This window comes from Scyliorhinus torazame, chromosome 4 (genome assembly GCF_047496885.1).
Source record: "Scyliorhinus torazame isolate Kashiwa2021f chromosome 4, sScyTor2.1, whole genome shotgun sequence".
NCBI lineage: Eukaryota > Metazoa > Chordata > Chondrichthyes > Carcharhiniformes > Scyliorhinidae > Scyliorhinus > Scyliorhinus torazame.
The window spans coordinates 48,283,700-48,302,703 of record NC_092710.1 but is presented as its reverse complement, the minus strand read 5'-3'; the positions used below and the strand labels follow the sequence as shown (position 1 = coordinate 48,302,703).

Here is a 19,004-nt window from a genome sequence, read left to right as displayed (position 1 = left end):
CTCAAAATACAACCTGTATCTCTGCAGCTTCCCACTCACATCTCAGCGAACTAAACATAATCTTCAATGTCTTGAAGTCCCAGTGCATGTCCCTGGGTCACAACAGTTGTCACATCACAGGTCATTGGTAAAATGCGAGTCCAAGTTGAAGAATTTGAGAAAGAAAGCCGAAGGGAGGCTGCCGGTCTGCTTGCGAGGGAAATGAGCTGGAGAGGCTGAATGACCAGTGAAGGAAATTCAAAAGATACAATATGAGACTTTGAAGTCAGCTATTAGAATATTTTCATAATGGGCCCTGGTAGCTCAGTCGGTAGAGCATCAGACTTTTAATCTGAGGGTCCAGGGTTCAAGTCCCGGTAAGGGGTTTGATTTTGGCTCAAGGCGTTTGCTTCCCAATGAACGGTCAGAAATAAAAATAAAGAATGCAGGATGTTTTATGGAAAGTGGAAGAACCGTGACAACGTCGTGTTTGCCAAATTGCAACAGCCGTCCAGAATTTTCAAGAATTTTTGCTAGATTTTCAGTTGATGTTTAAACTCTCTCCTGGACTTGTCCTGCATGATATCACTATAGTTTTCTGGCCATGTTTAATCACTTACCAATTCGCCAAATATTTCCTATTTGTATACTTCTTTCTTGCAGAACTGCTTTTAAATTAATAACTTTCAGAATAACTGCAATTTTTACAGTGTCAAAAGCCCAGTGCCGATGAATATTTTAATTTGCACTCTCAAAGTCAGCAGGAGAAATCAACAATACTGATGTTTAATCAAAACAATTGAAATCTGTTCCACACTTGCAAGCCTGTCTTGCAGATTGGTGCTGTGACTTAGATGGTGAAAGTGCCTGTTTTGTAAACAGGAGATCCTGAGTTCAAATCTCAGCAGTACCTTTATACATTCAGGTTAAAGCATGTAGCCTGTGAAGAATTCTCCTCATTTAATGGTGAACACAGAAAATGTTGACAACATTTCTGTGGTACTGACCTTCAAGATTGCTTTCCCCTGTTTCATGTCAAACTTGATTCTAACTTCCATATCTCCTCCTGTAGGATGTGGGTGGTGAGGGATACCACCGGTGTCCCCACTGACTATACCTGCGGGAAGTGCACCCAACTTCAGCTCCTCAAAGACCGTGTTAGGGAACTGGAGCTGAAGCTGGATGAACTTCGGATCATCCGGGAGGCAGAGGGGGTGATTGAGAAGAGTTACAAGGAGGTAACCACACCCAAGGTACAGGACAAGAATAGCTGGGTTACAGTCAGGGGGAAAAAACAAACAAACAAACAGGCAGACAGTGCAGGGATCCCTCGTGGCCGTTCCCCTTCAAAACAAGTATACCATTTTGGATGCTGTTGGGGGGGATGACCTACCGGGGGAAGGCCCTAGCGGCCAGGTCTCTGGCACTGAGTCTGGCTCTGGGGCTCAGAAGGGAAGGGGGGAGAATAGTAAAGCAATAGTTGTAGGAGATTCAATGGTTAGGGGAATAGATAGGAGATTCTGTGGTCGCGAGCGAGACTCCCGGAAGGTATGTTGCCTCCCGGGTGCCAGGGCCAGGGATGTCTCGGATCGTGTCTTCAGGATCCTTAAGGGGGAGGGTGAGCAGCCAGAAGTCGTGGTGCACATTGGTACCAACGACATAGGTAGGAAAAGGGGTGCGGAGGTAATAAACAAGTTTAGGGAGTTAGGCTGGAAGTTAAAAGCCAGGACAGACAGAGTTGTCATCTCTGGTTTGTTGCCGGTGCCACGTGATAGCGAGGCTAGAAATAGGGAGAGAGTGCAGTTGAACACGTGGCTGCAGGAATGGTGTAGGAGGGAGGGCTTCAGGTATTTGGATAATTGGAGCGCATTCTGGGGAAGGTGGGACCTGTACAAGCAGGACGGGTTGCATCTGAACCAGAGAGGCACCAATATCCTGGGAGGGAGGTTTTCTAGTACTCTTCGGGAGGGTTTAAACTAATTTGGCAGGGGAATGGGAACCGGATTTGTAGTCCAGCAACTAAGGTAGCCGATATTCAGGACGCCAAAGCGTGTAATGAGGCAGTGGGGAAGGGAACACTGACAAAGGAGAGTACTTGCAGGCACGGAGAGGGGTTGAAGTGTGTATACTTCAACGCAAGAAGCATCAGGAATAAGGTGGGTGAACTTAAGGCATGGATCGGTACTTGGGACTACGATGTGGTGGCCATCACGGAAACTTGGATAGAAGAGGGGCAGAAATGGTTGTTGGAGGTCCCTGGTTATAGATGTTTCAATAAGATTAGGGAGGGTGGTAAAAGAGGTGGGGGGGTGGCATTATTAATTAGAGATAGTATAACAGCTGCAGAAAGGCAGTTCGAGGAGTATCAGCCTACTGAGGTAGTATGGGTTGAAGTCAGAAATAGGAAAGGAGCAGTCACCTTGTTAGGAGTTTTCTATAGGCCCCCCAATAGTAGCAGAGATGTGGAGGAACAGATTGGGAAACAGATTTTGGAAAGGTGCAGAAGTCATAGGGTAGTAGTCATGGGCGACTTTAACTTCCCAAATATTGAGTGGAAACTCTTTAGATCAAATAGTTTGGATGGGGTGGTGTTTGTGCAGTGTGTCCAGGAAGCTTTTCTAACGCAGTATGTAGATTGTCCGACCAGAGGAGGGGCAATATTGGATTTAGTACTGGGTAATGAGCCAGGGCAAGTGATAGATTTGTTAGTGGGGGAGCATTTTGGAGATAGTGACCACAATTCTGTGACTTTCACTTTAGTAATGGAGAGGGATAGGTACGTGCAACAGGGCAAGGTTTACAATTGGGGGAAGGGTAAATACGATGTTGTCAGACAAGAATTGAAGTGCATAAGTTGGGAACATAGGCTGGCAGGGAAGGACACAAATGAAATGTGGAACTTGTTCAAGGAACAGGTGCTACGTGTCCTTGATATGTATGTCCCTGTCAGGCAGGGAAGAGATGGTCGAGTGAGGGAACCATGGTTGACAAGAGAGGTTGAATGTCTTGTTAAGAGGAAAAAGGTGACTTATGTAAGGCTGAGGAAACAAGGTTCAGACAGGGCATTGGAGGGATACAAGATAGCCAGGAGGGAACTGAAGAAAGGGATTAGGAGAGCTAAGAGAGGGCATGAACAATCTTTGGCGGGTAGGATCAAGGAAAACCCCAAGGCCTTTTACACATATGTGAGAAATATGAGAATGACTAGAGCGAGGGTAGGTCCGATCAAGAACAGTAGCGGGAGATTGTGTATTGAGTCTGAAGAGATAGGAGAGGTCTTGAACGAGTACTTTTCTTCTGTATTTACAAATGAGAGGGGCGATATTGTTGGAGAGGACAGTGTGAAACAGATTGGTAAGCTCGAGGAAATACTTGTTAGGAAGGAAGATGTGTTGGGCATTTTGAAAAACTTGAGGATAGACAAGTCCCCCGGGCCTGACGGGATATATCCAAGGATTCTATGGGAAGCAAGAGATGAAATTGCAGAGCCGTTGGCAATGATCTTTTCGTCCTCACTGTCAACAGGGGTGGTACCAGGGGATTGGAGAGTGGCGAATGTCGTGCCCCTGTTCAAAAAAGGGACTAGGGACAACCCTGGGAATTACAGGCCAGTTAGTCTTACTTCGGTGGTAGGCAAAGTAATGGAAAGGGTACTGAAGGATAGGATTTCTGAGCATCTGGAAAGACACTGCTTGATTAGGGATAGTCAGCACGGATTTGTGAGGGGTAGGTCTTGCCTTACAAATCTTATTGAATTCTTTGAGGAGGTGACCAAGCATGTGGATGAAGGTAAAGCAGTGGATGTAGTGTACATGGATTTTAGTAAGGCATTTGATAAAGTTCCCCATGGTAGGCTTATGCAGAAAGTAAGGAGGCATGGGATAGTGGGAAATTTGGCCAGTTGGATAACGAACTGGCTAACCGATAGAAGTCAGAGAGTGGTGGTGGATGGCAAATATTCAGCCTGGATCCCAGTTACCAGTGGCGTACCACAGGGATCAGTTCTGGGTCCTCTGCTGTTTGTGATTTTCATTAATGACTTGGATGAGGGAGTTGAAGGGTGGGTCAGTAAATTTGCAGATGATACGAAGATTGGTGGAGTTGTGGATAGTAAGGAGGGCTGTTGTCGGCTGCAAAGAGACATAGATAGGATGCAGAGCTGGGCTGAGAAGTGGCAGATGGAGTTTAACCCTGAAAAGTGTGAGGTTGTCCATTTTGGAAGGACAAATATGAATGCGGAATACAGGGTTAATGGTAGAGTTCTTGGCAATGTGGAGGAGCAGAGAGATCTTGGGGTCTATGTTCATACATCTTTGAAAGTTGCCACTCAAGTGGATAGAGCTGTGAAGAAGGCCTATGGTGTGCTCGCGTTCATTAACAGAGGGATTGAATTTAAGAGCCGTGAGGTGATGATGCAGCTGTACAAAACTTTGGTAAGGCCACATTTGGAGTACTGTGTACAGTTCTGATCGCCTCATTTTAGGAAGGATGTGGAAGCTTTGGAAAAGGTGCAAAGAAGATTTACCAGGATGTTGCCTGGAATGGAGAGTAGGTCTTACGAGGAAAGGTTGAGGGTGCTAGGCCTTTTCTCATTAGAACGGAGAAGGATGAGGGGCGACTTGATAGAGGTTTATAAGATGATCAGGGGAATAGATAGAGTAGACAGTCAGAGACTTTTTCCCCGGGTGGAACAAACCATTACAAGGGGACATAAATTTAAGGTGAAAGGTGGAAGATATAGGAGGGATATCAGAGGTAGGTTCTTTACCCAGAGAGTAGTGGGGGCATGGAATGCACTGCCTGTGGAAGTAGTTGAGTCGGAAACATTAGGGACCTTCAAGCAGCTATTGGATAGGTACATGGATTACGGTTAAATGATATAGTGTAGATTTATTTGTTCTCAAGGGCAGCACGGTAGCATTGTGGATAGCACAATTGCTTCACAGCTCCTGGGTCCCAGGTTCGATTCCGGCTTGGGTCACTGACTGTGCCGAGTCTGCACGTCCTCCCCGTGTCTGCGTGGGTTTCCTCCGGGTGCTCCGGTTTCCTCCCACAATCCAAAGATGTGCAGGTTAGGTGAATTGGCCAATGATAAATTGCCCTTAATGTCCAAATTGACCTTGGTGTTGGGTGAAAGTGTTGAGTTTGGGTAGGGTGCTCTTTCCAAGAGCTGGTGCAGACTCAAAGGGCCGAATGGCCTCCTTCTGCACTGTAAATTCAATGATAATCTATGATTAATCTAGGACAAAGGTTCGGCACAACATCGTGGGCCGAAGGGCCTGTTCTGTGCTGTATTTTCTATGTTCTATGTTCTATCTCCCATTTTTCACGCAACTTCCATTTTCCTCATCTACTCCATTGCATGTAACCTCGCTTCAGCTCTAAATAAGGATCACACGGATTTGAAACATTAACTTTGTGTTTGGCTCCACAGACATCCTCAAATTTTATGAGCTTTCACCCAAGCATTTTTAGTTTCTCATGCAGATTCACAATATGTGCAGTATTTTCCTTTGAATGCACGACAGGATTGACCTCAGGAAATCCAGTAGGAACATTTTGAATGTTTGTCAGCGATGTCTGTGAGCAAAGATTGAATGATTAAATGATTTACTCAGATGAAGAGTGACCCAACTTCGAAACGTTAGCTCGGTTCTCTCTTCACAGATGCTGCCAGACCCACTGAGATTTTCCATCATTTCCTGTTTTAATTCAGATTTCACATCCGCAGTAATTTGCTTTTTTATTGGACGATATATGTTGCTGCATGTTAGCAAGAACGATTCGGGCGGGATAAATTGTTGGGCATTTTCCATGAAGATGTGGTGTTGACAGATCTATTGACACCCTGAAATTTGCGATTTGCATAATTTGTTAGTTTTCTAGATGAGCTTACTTGCGTTCACACTCTGCCACAACAAACAACAGATGACACCCTTTATTCCCCCTCTTAAAATACAATCTGTAGCTCTGTAGCTTCCCACTCATATCTCAGCGAACTAACCGTAATCTTCAATGTCTTGAAGTCCCAGTGCATGTCCCTCGGTAACAACAGTTGTCACATCACAGATCATTGGTAAAATGCGAGTCCAAGTTGAAGAATTTGAGAAAGGAAACCAAAGGGAGGCTGCCAGTCTGCTTGCGAGGGAAATGAGCTGGAGAGGCTGAATGACCAGTGAAGGAAATTCAAAAGATACAATATGAGACTTTGAAGTGAGCTATGAGAACATTTTTACATTGGGCCCTGGTAGCTCAGTTGGTAGAGTATCAGACTTTTAATCTGATGGTCCAGGGTTCAAGTCCATATCAGGGCTTTGATTTTGGCTCAAGGCGTTTGCTTCCCAATGAACGGTCGGAAATAAAAATAAAGAATGCAGGATGCTTTATGGAAAGTGGAAGAACCGTGACAACGTCGTGTTTGCCAAATTGCAACAGCCGTCCAGAATTTTCAAGGATTTTTGCTAGATTTTCAGTTGACGTTTAAACTCTCTCCTGGTCTTGTCCTGCATTATACCACTATAGTTTTCTGGCCATGTTTAATCATTTACCAATTCGCAAAATATTTCCTGTTTGTATGCTCCTTTCCTGCAGAACTGCTTTTAAATTATTAACTTTCAGAATAACTGCAATTTTTACAGTGTCAAAAGCCCAGTGGCGATGAATATTTTAATTTGCACTCTCAAAGTCAGCAGGAGAAATCAACAATACTGATGTTTAATCAAAACAATTGAAATCGGTTCTACATTTGCAAAATTGTCTTACAGATTGGTGCTGTGGCTTAGATGGTTAAAGCGCCTGTCTTGTAAACAGGAGATCCTGAGTTCAAATCTCAGCAGGACCTTTATACATTCAGGTCAAAGCATGTAGCCTGTGAAGAATGCTCCTCATTTAATGGTGAACACTGAAAACGTTGGCAAAATTTCTGTGGTACTGACCTTCAAGATTGCTTTCCCTTGATTTATGTCGAACTTGATTCAAACTTCCATATCTCCCACTTTTCACGCAACTTCCATTTTCCTCATCGACTCCATTGCATGTAACCTCGCTTCAGCTCGGAATAAGGATCACACGGATTTGAAACATTAGCTTTGTGTCTGGCTCCACAGACATCCTCAAATTTAATGAGCTTTAATCCAATCATTTTTAGTTTCTCATGCAGATTCACAACATGTGCAGTATTTTCCTTTGAATGCACGACAGGTTTGACCTCAGGAAATCCAGTAGGAACATTTTGAATGTTTGTCAGCGATGTCTGTGAGCAAAGATTGAATGATTACATCGAACATAGAACATAGAACGATACAGCGCAGTACAGGCCCTTCGGCCCACGATGTTGCACCTAAACAAAAGCCATCTAACCTACACTATGCCATTATCATCCATATGTTTATCCAATAAACTTTTAAATGCCCTCAATGTTGGCGAGTTCACTACTGTAGCAGGTAGGGCATTCCACGGCCTCACTACTCTTTGCGTAAAGAACCTACCTCTGACCTCTGTCCTATATCTATTACCCCTCAGTGTAAAGCTATGTCCCCTCGTGCCAGCCATTTCCATCCGCGGGAGAAGGCTCTCACTGTCCACCCTATCTAACCCCCTGATCATTTTGTATGCCTCTATTAAGTCTCCTCTTAACCTTCTTCTCTCCAACGAAAACAACCTCAAGTCCATCAGCCTTTCCTCATAAGATTTTCCCTCCATACCAGGCAACATCCTGGTAAATCTCCTCTGCACCCGCTCCAAAGCCTCCACGTCCTTCCTATAATGCGGTGACCAGAACTGTACGCAATACTCCAAATGCGGCCGTATCAGAGTTCTGTACAGCTGCAACATGACCTCCTGACTCCGGAACTCAATCCCTCTACCAATAAAGGCCAACACTCCATAGGCCTTCTTCACAACCCTATCAACCTGGGTGGCAACTTTCAGGGATCTATGTACATGGACACCTAGATCCCTCTGCTCATCCACACTTCCAAGAACTTTACCATTAGCCAAATATTCCGCATTCCTGTTATTCCTTCCAAAGTGAATCACCTCATACTCCTCTACATTAAACTCCATTTGCCACCTCTCAGCCCAGCTCTGCAGTTTATTTAAATCCTTCTGTAACCTGCTACATCCTTCCACACTATCGACAACACCACCAACTTTAGTATCGTCTGCAAATTTACTCACCCACCCTTCTGCGCCTTCCTCGAGGTCATTGATAAAAATGACAAACAGCAACGGCCCCAGAACAGATCCTTGTGGTACTCCACTTGTAACTGAACTCCATTCTGAACATTTCCCATCAACCACCACCGTCTGTCTTCTTTCAGCTAGCCAATTTCTGATCCACATCTCTAAATCACCCTCAATCCCCAGCCTCTGTATTTTCTGCAAGAGCCTACCGTGGGGAACATTATCAAACGCTTTGCTGAAATCCATATACACCACATCAACTGCTCTACCCTCGTCTACCTGTTCAGTCACCTTCTCAAAGAACTCAATAAGGTTTGTGAGGCATGACCTACCCTTCACAAAGCCATGCTGACTATCCCTGATCATATTATTCCTATCTAGATGATTATAAATCTTGTCTCTTATAATCCCCTCCAAGACTTTACCCACTACAGACGTGAGGCTCACTGGTCTATAGTTGCCGGGGTTGTCTCTGCTCCCCTTTTTGAACAAAGGGACCACATTTGCTGTCCTCCAGTCCTCTGGCACTATTCCTGTAGCCAATGATGATATAAAAATCAAAGCCAAAGGTCCAGCAATCTCTTCCCTGGCCTCCCAGAGAATCCTAGGATAAATCCCATCAGGACCCGGGGACTTATCTATTTTCAGCCTGTCCAGAATTGCCAACACCTCTTCCCTACGTACCTCAATGCCATCTATTCTATTAGCCTGGGTCTCAGCATTCTCCTCCACAACATTATCTTTTTCCTGAGTGAATAAAGAACAAAGAACAAAGAAATGTACAGCACAGGAACAGGCCCTTCGGCCCTCCAAGCCCGTGCCGACCATACTGCCCGACTAAACTACAATCTTCTACACTTCCTGGGTCCGTATCCTTCTATTCCCATCCTATTCATATATTTGTCAAGATGCCCCTTAAATGTCCCTATCGTCCCTGCTTCCACTACCTCCTCCGGTAGTGAGTTCCAGGCACCCACTACCCTCTGCGTAAAAAACTTGCCTCGTACATCTACTCTAAACCTTGCCCCTCTCACCTTAAACCTATGCCCCCTAGTAATTGACCCCTCTACCCTGGGGAAAAGCCTCTGACTATCCACTCTGTCTATGCCCCTCATAATTTTGTATACCTCTATCAGGTCGCCCCTCAACCTCCTTCGTTCCAGTGAGAACAAACCGAGTTTATTCAATCGCTCCTCATAGCTTATGCCCTCCATACCAGGCAACATTCTGGTAAATCTCTTCTGCACCCTCTCTAAAGCCTCCACATCCTTCTGGTAGTGTGGTGACCAGAATTGAACACTATACTCCAAGTGTGGCCTAACTAAGGTTCTATACAGCTGCAACATGACTTGCCAATTCTTATACTCAATGCCCCGGCCAATGAAGGCAAGCATGCCGTATGCCTTCTTGACTACCTTCTCCACCTGTGTTGCCCCTTTCAATGACCTGTGGACCTGTACTCCTAGATCTCTTTGACTTTCAATACTCTTGAGGGTTCTACCATTCACTGTATATTCCCTACCTGCATTAGCCCTTCCAAAATGCATTACCTCACATTTGTCCGGATTAAACTCCATCTGCCATCTCTCCGCCCAAGTCTCCAGACAATCTAAATCCTGCTGTATCCTCAGACAGTCCTCATCGCTATCCGCAATTCCACCAACCTTTGTGTCGTCTGCAAACTTACTAATCAGACCAGTTACATTTTCCTCCAAATCATTTATATATACTACAAAGAGCAAAGGTCCCAGCACTGATCTCTGTGGAACACCACTGGTCACAGCCCTCCAATTAGAAAAGCATCCCTCCATTGCTACCCTCTGCCTTCTATGGCCTAGCCAGTTCTGTATCCACCTTGCCGGTTCACCCCTGATCCCGTGTGACTTCACCTTTTGTACTAGTCTACCATGAGGGACCTTGTCAAAGGCCTTACTGAAGTCCATATAGACAACATCTACTGCCCTACCTGCATCAATCATCTTAGTGACCTCCTCGAAAAACTCTATCAAGTTAGTGAGACACGACCTCCCCTTCACAAAACCGTGCTGCCTCTCACTAATACGTCCATTTGCTTCCAAATGGGAGTAGATCCTGTCTCGAAGAATTCTCTCCAGTAATTTCCCTACCACTGAAGTAAGGCTCACCGGCCTGTAGTTCCCGGGATTATCCTTGCTACCCTTCTTAAACAGAGGAACAACATTGGCTATTCTCCAGTCCTCCGGGACATCCCCTGAAGACAGCGAGGATCCAAAGATTTCTGTCAAGGCCTCAGCAATTTCCTCTCCAGCCTCCTTCAGTATTCTGGGGTAGATCCCATCAGGCCCTGGGGACTTATCTACCTTAATATTTTTTAAGACACCCAACACCTCGTCTTTTTGGATGACAATGTGACCCAGGCTATCTACACCCCCTTCTCCAGACTCAACATCTACCAATTCCTTCTCTTTGGTGAATACTGATGCAAAGTATTCATTTAGTACCTCGCCCATTTCCTCTGGCTCCACACATAGATTCCCTTGCCTATCCTTCAGTGGGCCAACCCTTTCCCTGGCTACCCTCTTGCTTTTTATGTACGTGTAAAAAGCCTTGGGATTTTCCTTAACCCTATTTGCCAATGACTTTTCGTGACCCCTTCTAGCCCTCCTGACTCCTTGCTTAAGTTCCTTCCTACTTTCCTTATATGCCACACAGGCTTCGTCTGTTCCCAGCCTTTTAGCCCTGACAAATGCCTCCTTTTTCTTTTTGACGAGGCCTACAATATCACTCGTCATCCAAGGTTCCCGAAAATTGCCGTATTTATCTTTCTTCCTCACAGGAACATGCCTGTCCTGTATTCCTTTCAACTGACACTTGAAAGCCTCCCACATGTCAGATGTTGATTTGCCCTCAAACATCCGCCCCCAATCTATGTTCTTCAGTTCCCGCCTAATATTGTTATAATTAGCCTTCCCCCAATTTAGCACATTCATCCTCGGACCACTCTTATCCTTGTCCACCAGTACTTTAAAACTTACTGAATTGTGGTCATTGTTACCAAAATGCTCCCCTACTGAAACATCTACCACCTGGCCGGGCTCATTCCCCAATACCAGGTCCAGTACTGCCCCTTCCCTAGTTGGACTGTTTACATATTGTTTTAAGAAGCCCTCCTGGATGCTCCTTACAAACTCCGCCCCGTCTAAGCCCCTGGCACTAAGTGAGTCCCAGTCAATATTGGGGAAGTTGAAGTCTCCCATCACCACAACCCTGTTGTTTTTACTGTTTTCCAAAATCTGTCTACCTATCTGCTCCTCTATCTCCCGCTGGCTGTTGGGAGGCCTGTAGTATACCCCCAACATTGTGACTGCACCCTTCTTATTCCTGATCTCTACCCATATAGCCTCACTGCCCTCTGAGGTGTCCTCTCGCAGTATAGCTGTGGGAACAAGTAGCGCAACTCCGCCTCCCCTTTTACATCATCCTCTATCCCGCCTGAAACATCTAAATCCTGGAACGTTTAGCTGCCAAGCCTGCCCTTCCCTCAACCAGGTCTCTGTAATGGCAATAACATCATAGTTCCAAGTAGTAATCCAAGCTCTAAGTTCATCTGCCTTACCCGTAATGCTCTTTGCATTAAAACATATGCACTTCAGGCCACCAGACCCGCTGTGTTCAGCAACTTTTCCCCGTCTGCTCTGCCTCAGAGCCACACTGTCCCTATTCCCTAGTTCTCCCTCAATGCTCTCACCTTCTGACCTATTGCTCCCGTACCCACCCCCCTGCCATACTAGTTTAAACCCTCCCGTGTGACACTAGCAAACCTCGCGGCCAGGATATTTATGCCTCTCCGGTTTAGATGCAACCCGTCCATCTTATACAGGTCACACCTGCCCCGGAAGAGCTCCCAGTGGTCCAGAAAACGGAAACCCTCCCTCCTACACCAGCTGTTTAGCCACGTGTGTGTCTGCTCTATCTTCCTATTTCTAGCCTCACTGGCACGTGGCACAGGGAGTAATCCCGAGATTACAACCCTCGAGGTCCTGTCTTTTAACTTTCTGCCTAGCTCCCTGAACTCCTGCTGCAGGACCACATGCCCCTTCCTGCCTATGTCGTTAGTACCAATATGTAGAACGACCTCTGCCTGTTTGCCCTCCCCCTTCAGGATTCCCTCTACCCATTCGGAGACATCCTGGACCCTGGCACCAGGGAGGCAACATACCATCCTGGAGTCTCTTTCACGTCCACAGAAGCGCCTATCTGTGCCCCTGACTATAAAGTCCCCTATTACTATTACTCTTCTGCGCTTTGACCCTCCCTTCTGAACATCAGAGCCAGCCGTGGTGCCACTGCTCTGGCTGCTGCTGTTTTCCCCTGATAGGCTATCCCCCCCGACAGTATCCAAAGGGGTATATCTGTTCGAGAGGGGGACAACCACAGGGGATTCCTGCACTGACTGCCTGCCCTTTCTGGTGGTCACCCATTTCTCTGCCTGCACCTTGGGTGTGACCACATTTACATAACTGCGATCTATGACGCTTTCCGCCACCTGCATGCTCCTAAGTGCATCCAATTGCTGCTCCAACCGAACCATGCGGTCTGTGAGGAGCTGCAGTTGGGTGCACTTTCTGCAGATGAAGCCATCCGGGACGCTGGAAGCCTCCCGGACCTGCCACATCTCACAGTCAGAGCACAGCACCCCTCTAACTGACATTGCGTCAATTAATTAAAATTAAAATTTGTCTTTTTTTTTTTTTTAATACTTTTTTTTTAAATTGCAAAGTTACTGTCAACTATCTGTTTCCTAGCACTAGATTTCTAATAGAAATGCGATAGCTAACTATAATACTCTCCGATCTCTGGCTTAGATATCCTCTAAATTATAATTAAGTTATTATGTTTAATTAGTTCCCAAATACTCAAATTTTTTTTTTTAAATTTAGGTTAGAATCCCAACCAGCCACTCAGGTCACAGCTTTTCTGTGATGTCGCTTCAGTTTCCCCCCGACACACACAATTTGAAAAAAGGTATAAAAGTAAAAATCACTTACTTGCCTTCTGAGTGTCTGAGATGTTCTCAGGTTCTCTCGCTGACAGAGACTGCTCCTCCACCTCTGATCCTTGACCTGCACAATGCTAATAATATAATAATATAATATGGCACTTACCTTACACCAATGGGTCTTATTATTAGGTTAGAGGAGGAGGGCGGGTGGGAGACACTACACGTGTAGTGTCTCGGGTTTCCTCTCCACCAGAATTTATTGGTTGGGGGGGGGGGACTTGCCAGAGGTAGAACTTCCGGTTCCCGCCTTATATAAAAACAAATAAAACTGAAAAGAAGAACAGACACGGGACCAGGCAAGGCTTTTTAAACTAACTACTCACCTCCCAGAAGGCCCCTGCGCACCGCTGCCGCCGAAATCCAAAGGGCTGCTCCTGGAAAGGCAAGTGGTTTTAAATACACTACTCACCTCCCAGAAGGTGAGTATCGCCAGAAAGAATAAGGCGGGAAAATAGGCGCAAGGCGGATGGGAGTTCCCTCACACCGGGGGGGGGTCGAGGAGCGAGCAGGAGTAGCCGGGGTCAGTTGAAGTCAGCTGACTTACGGAAGTGATATGAGGGGAGCAATCAAGCTAGATAGGGATCTAGCGGGGCAGGGGGGGGGGGGGGTGTGGGAGGGGACAACCGGGTTGCTGCTGTGAAATCCAAAAGGAAATGGCTAAAGAGAGGGTGGTCGGGGGCGGAATGCGACGCTGGGGGAGCGAGCGGGAGCGCGGAGGCGGGATATGGGACTGGCCTAGAGAAGGTAATGGCTAGTCGACACGGGAGGGAGGCAGGTAGCCCCCCAGTGAGGCTGATCACGTGGAACGTGAGAGGCCTGAATGGACCGATAAAAAGGGCCCGAGTGCTCGCGCATTTGAAAGGACTGAGGGCAGACGTGGCTATGCTCCAAGAGACGCACCTCAAGGTGGCAGACCAAGTTAGGCTAAGGAAAGGATGGGTGGGACAGGTGTTCCACTCAGGACTGGACGCAAAGAACAGAGGGGTGGCCATTTTGGTGGGGAAACGGGTAGCATTTGAAGCAAAGAACATCGTAGCAGATAGTGGAGGTAGATATGTAATGGTGAGTGGTATGCTGGAGGGAATGGAGGTCGTGTTGGTTAATGTGCATGCCCCAAATTGGGACGATGCGGGGTTCATGAGATGGATGCTGTGGCGTATACCGGACCTGGAGGTAGGAAATTTGATTTTAGGAGGGGACTTTAATATGGTGCTGGACCCGGGGCTAGATAGATCCAGCTCAAGGACTGGAAGAAGGCCGGCAGCGGCCAAGGTACTTAAGGGGTTTATGGACCAAATGGGGGGAGTGAATCCATGGCGATTTCTTAGACTCAGGGCTAGGGAGTATTCCTTCTTCTCCCACATCCATAAAGTGTACTCCCGGATAGATTTTTTTGTTTTAGGAAGGTCGTTGATCTCTAGGGTGGAAGAAGATGAATACTCAGCCATAGCGGTTTCGGATCATGCCCCACATTGGGTGGACCTGGAAGTAGGAGGGGACAGGGAGCAGAGAACACTCTGGCGATTAGATGTGGGACTGTTGGCGGATGAGGGAGTGTGTGCAAGTGTGAGGGGGTGTATCGAGAGATACCTGGAGGTCAATGACGACGGCGAGGTCCCTGTGGGTGTGGTCTGGGAAGCACTAAAAGCGGTGGTCAGAGGAGAGCTGATTTCTATTGGGGCCCACAAAAGGAAAACAGAGGCCAAGGAAAGGGATAGATTACTGGGGGAGATTTTAAGGGTGGACAGGGAATTTGCAGAGACCCCGGAGGAGGAGCTACACAGGGAGAGGAGACGACTCCAGACCGAGTTTGACCTTCTGACCACCAGAAAGGCGGAGGTACTGTGGAGGAAGGCACAGGGGAGGAGGTATGAATATGGGGAAAAGGCTAGTCGCCTGTTGGTGCACCAACTGCGAAAGAGGGCAGCAGCGAGGGAGATAGGAGGAATTAGGGATGAAAGGGGAGACACTGTGCGAAGGGCAGGAAAGATAAATGAGGTGTTTAAGACCTTTTATGAAGAACTGTATAGGTCTCAGCCCCCAGAGAGAGAGGAGGGGATGCGGCAGTTCCTGGACCAGTTGAGGTTCCCGAAAGTGGAGGAGCAGGCGGTGGCAGGCCTGGGGGCGCCGATTGAGGTGGACGAGGTTATTAAGGGACTGGGAAGCATGCAAGCAGGGAAGGCCCCGGGGCCGGACGGGTTCCCGGTGGAATTCTACAGAAAATATGTTGACTTGTTGGCCCTGTTGTTGGCGAGGACGTTCAATGAGGCCAGGGAAGGGGGGACACTACCCCCGACAATGTCGGAGGCGACGATATCGCTAATTTTGAAGAGGGACAAAGATCCGATGCAGTGTGGGTCCTATAGACCTATTTCACTATTGAACGTGGACGCCAAACTGCTAGCAAAGGTGCTGGCATCGAGGATAGAGGACTGTGTCCCAGGGGTGGTGCACGAAGACCAGACAGGGTTCGTAAAAGGGAGACAATTGAATGTTAACGTGCGACGGCTATTAGGGGTGATAATGATGCCCCCAGTGGAGGGGGAGGCAGAGATAGTGGCGGCAATGGACGCAGAGAAGGCATTTGATAGGGTGGAGTGGGAGTATTTATGGGAAGTGTTAAGGAGGTTTGGGTTTGGGAACGGATTTATTCGCTGGGTTAGACTACTTTATGGGGCACCAACGGCAAGCGTAGTTACAGGTCGACATAGATCGGAGTATTTCCGATTATATAGGGGAACAAGACAGGGATGCCCGCTGTCTCAATTGTTGTTTGCGCTGGCAATTGAACCTCTGGCCATGGCGCTGAGAGACTCCAGGAAATGGAGAGGGGTGACTAGAGGGGGAGAAGAACACCGAGTCTCGTTATACGCGGATGACCTATTGTTATACGTGTCGGACCCAGCGGGGGGGATGATAGAGGTTATGCGAATCTTGAGGAGGTTCGGGGAATTTTCGGGGTATAGGTTAAACATGGGGAAGAGTGAATTATATGTGATAAATCCAGGGGACCAGAGTAGAGAGATAGAAGGCTTGCCGCTAAGGAAAGTGGAAAGAAACTTCCGATACTTGGGGATTCAGATCGCTAGGAGCTGGGGAACCTTGCACAGACTTAATCTGACACGGCTAGTAGGACAAATGGAGGAGGACTTTAAGAGGTGGGACATGCAGCCTTTATCGCTGGCGGGCAGGGTGCAGGCAATTAAGATGATGGTCCTCCCGAGGTTCTTATTTGTATTTCAATGTCTCCCTATTTTAATCACCAGGACCTTTTTTAATAAAATAGATAGGAGCATTACGAGCTTTGTGTGGGCAGGGAAAGTTCCGAGAGTAAGGAGGGGGTTCCTGCAGCGCAGTAGGGACAGAGGAGGACTGGCACTACCGAACTTGGGAGATTATTATTGGGCCGCCAATGTGGCAATGATACGTAGATGGATGATGGAGGGTGAGGGAGCGGCATGGAAAAGGCTGGAGAGAAGGTCCTGTGAAGGGACGAGTCTCGAGGCGCTGGTGACGGCGCCGCTACCGTTCTCACCGAAAAGGTACACCACGAACCCGGTGGTGGCGGCAACACTGAACATATGGGGACAGTGGAGGCGACAGAGAGGGGTGCGGGGAGCCCTGGTGGGGTCCCCTATCAGGAACAACCATAGGTTCGCCCCAGGAAGAATGGACTGAGGATTTCAGAGCTGGTACCAGTTGGTAATTAGGAAGGTGGGAGATTTATTCATAGATGGGACTTTTGCGAGCTTGGGAGCACTGGAGGAAAAGTATAAGTTACCCCGGGGGAATTTCTTGAGATATATGCAGGTGAGGGCGTTTACTAGACAACAGGTGAGGGAATTTCCGCGGCTCCCGACACAGGGGATACAGGACAGGGTGCTTTCAGGGGTGTGGGTCGGAGAGGGCAAGGTGTCAGAGATTTATAGAGAGATGAGGGAAGAGGGGGAGGAGTCGGTGGGCGAACTAAAAAGAAAGTGGGAAGAAGAATTAAGGGAGGAGATGGAGGAGGGTATGTGGGCTGATGCCCTAAGCAGGGTAAATTCCTCTTCCTCATGCGCCAGGCTTAGCCTGATTCAATTTAAGGTGCTACATAGAGCACACATAACGGGGGCAAGATTGAGCAGGTTCTTTGGAATGGAGGACAAATGTGGGAGGTGTGGCGGGAGCCCGGCAAACCACGCACATATGTTTTGGGCGTGCCCGGCACTGGAAGGGTACTGGAAGGGAGTGACGGGCGTGTTTCGCAGGTGGTGAAGGCCCGGGTCAAACCAGGCTGGGGGTTAGCTCTATTTGGAGTTGCGGAAGAGACGGGAGTGCAGGAGGCGAAAGAGGCCGATGTCGTGGCCTTTGCGTCCCTCGTAGCCTGGCGCAGGATCCTACTCATGTGGAAGGAGGCGAAACCCCCCGGACTGGAGGCCTGGGTAAACGATATGGCGGGGTTTATTAAACTGGAGCAGATAAAGTTTGCCCTGAGAGGATCGGCTCACGGGTTCACCAGGCGGTGACAGCCATTTCTCGACTACCGAGGGGAATGTTAGAGGGAAGACAGATGGCCAGCAGCAGCAACCCAGGAGGGAGGGGGGGGGGGGATGGGGGGAGGAGGCTTAGTTGAGTATAGGTCAATAGAGTACGAGGTTTTGTTACTTGTATATTATTATTATTATTATTGTTAAAAAGTTTTTAAAAATTCTGTTTTGTTATTGTTATCGTTTCGTTTGTTTTGTAAGCGGGAAAAATGTTGCTCAGGGAAAAAAAATTTCAATAAAACCAGTACTGAGCCTCTGACTGTGTGTAACTATCCCCAGTACTGAGCCTCTGACTGTGTGGCACTATCCCCAGTACTGAGCCTCTGACTGTGTGGCTCTATCCCCAGTAGTGAGCCTCTGACTGTGTGGCACTATCCCCAGTACTGAGCCTCTGACTGTGTGGCTCTATCCCCAGTACTGAGCCTCTAACTGTGTGGCCCTATCCTCAGTACTGAGCCTCTGACTGTGTGGCTCTATCCCCAGTACTGAGCCTCTGACTGTGTGGCTCTATCCCCAGTACTGAGCCTCTGACTGTGTGGCTCTATCCCCAGTACTGAGCCTCTGACTGTGTGGCTCTATCCCCAGTACTGAGCCTCTGACTGTGTGGCACTATCCCCAGTACTGAGCCTCTGACTGTGGCACTATCCCCAGTACTGAGCCTCTGACTGTGTGGCACTATCCCCAGTACTGAGCCTCTGACTGTGTGGCACTATCCCCAGTACTGAGCCTCTGACTGTGTGGCCCTATCCCCAGTACTGAGCCTCTGACTGTGTGGCACTGTCCCCAGTGCTGAGCCTCTGACTGTGTGGCACTAACCCCAGTACTGAGCCTCTGACTGGCACTAACCCCAGTACTGAGCCTCTGACTGTGTGGCACTATCCCCAGCACTGAGCCTCTGACTGTGTGGCACTATCCCCAGTACTGAGCCTCTGACTGTGTGGCAATGTTCCCAGTACTGAGCCTCTGACTGTGTGGCACTATCCCCAGTACTGAGCATCTGACTGTGTGGCACTATCCCCCAGTACTGAGCCTCTGACTGTGTGGCACTATCCTCAGTACTGAGCATCTGACTGTGTGACTCTATCCCCAGTACTGAGCCTCTGACTGTGTGGCACTATCCTCAGTACTGAGCCTCTGACTGTGTGACACTATCCCTAGTACTGAGCCTCTGACTGTGTGCACTATCCCCAGTACTGAGCATCTGACTGTGTGGCACTATCCCTAGTACTGAACCTCTGACTGTCTGGCACTATTATCAGTACTGAGCCTCT

The 19,004-nt window shown here is 47.9% G+C and overlaps 3 non-coding genes across 3 annotated transcripts; all 3 read left to right on the top strand.

Moving 5' to 3' along the window:
* Nucleotides 1-818: 818 nt before the first annotated feature.
* trnat-ugu (transfer RNA threonine (anticodon UGU)) lies at nucleotides 819-892 on the top strand. The gene has a single exon. It is a non-coding gene; the product is annotated as a tRNA-Thr (tRNA).
* Nucleotides 893-6,220: 5,328 nt separating this feature from the next.
* Nucleotides 6,221-6,293, top strand: trnak-uuu (transfer RNA lysine (anticodon UUU)). Its single transcript has one exon. It is a non-coding gene; the product is annotated as a tRNA-Lys (tRNA).
* A 453-nt stretch (nucleotides 6,294-6,746) lies between these two features.
* Nucleotides 6,747-6,820, top strand: trnat-ugu (transfer RNA threonine (anticodon UGU)). Its single transcript has one exon. It is a non-coding gene; the product is annotated as a tRNA-Thr (tRNA).
* Nucleotides 6,821-19,004: the final 12,184 nt, after the last annotated feature.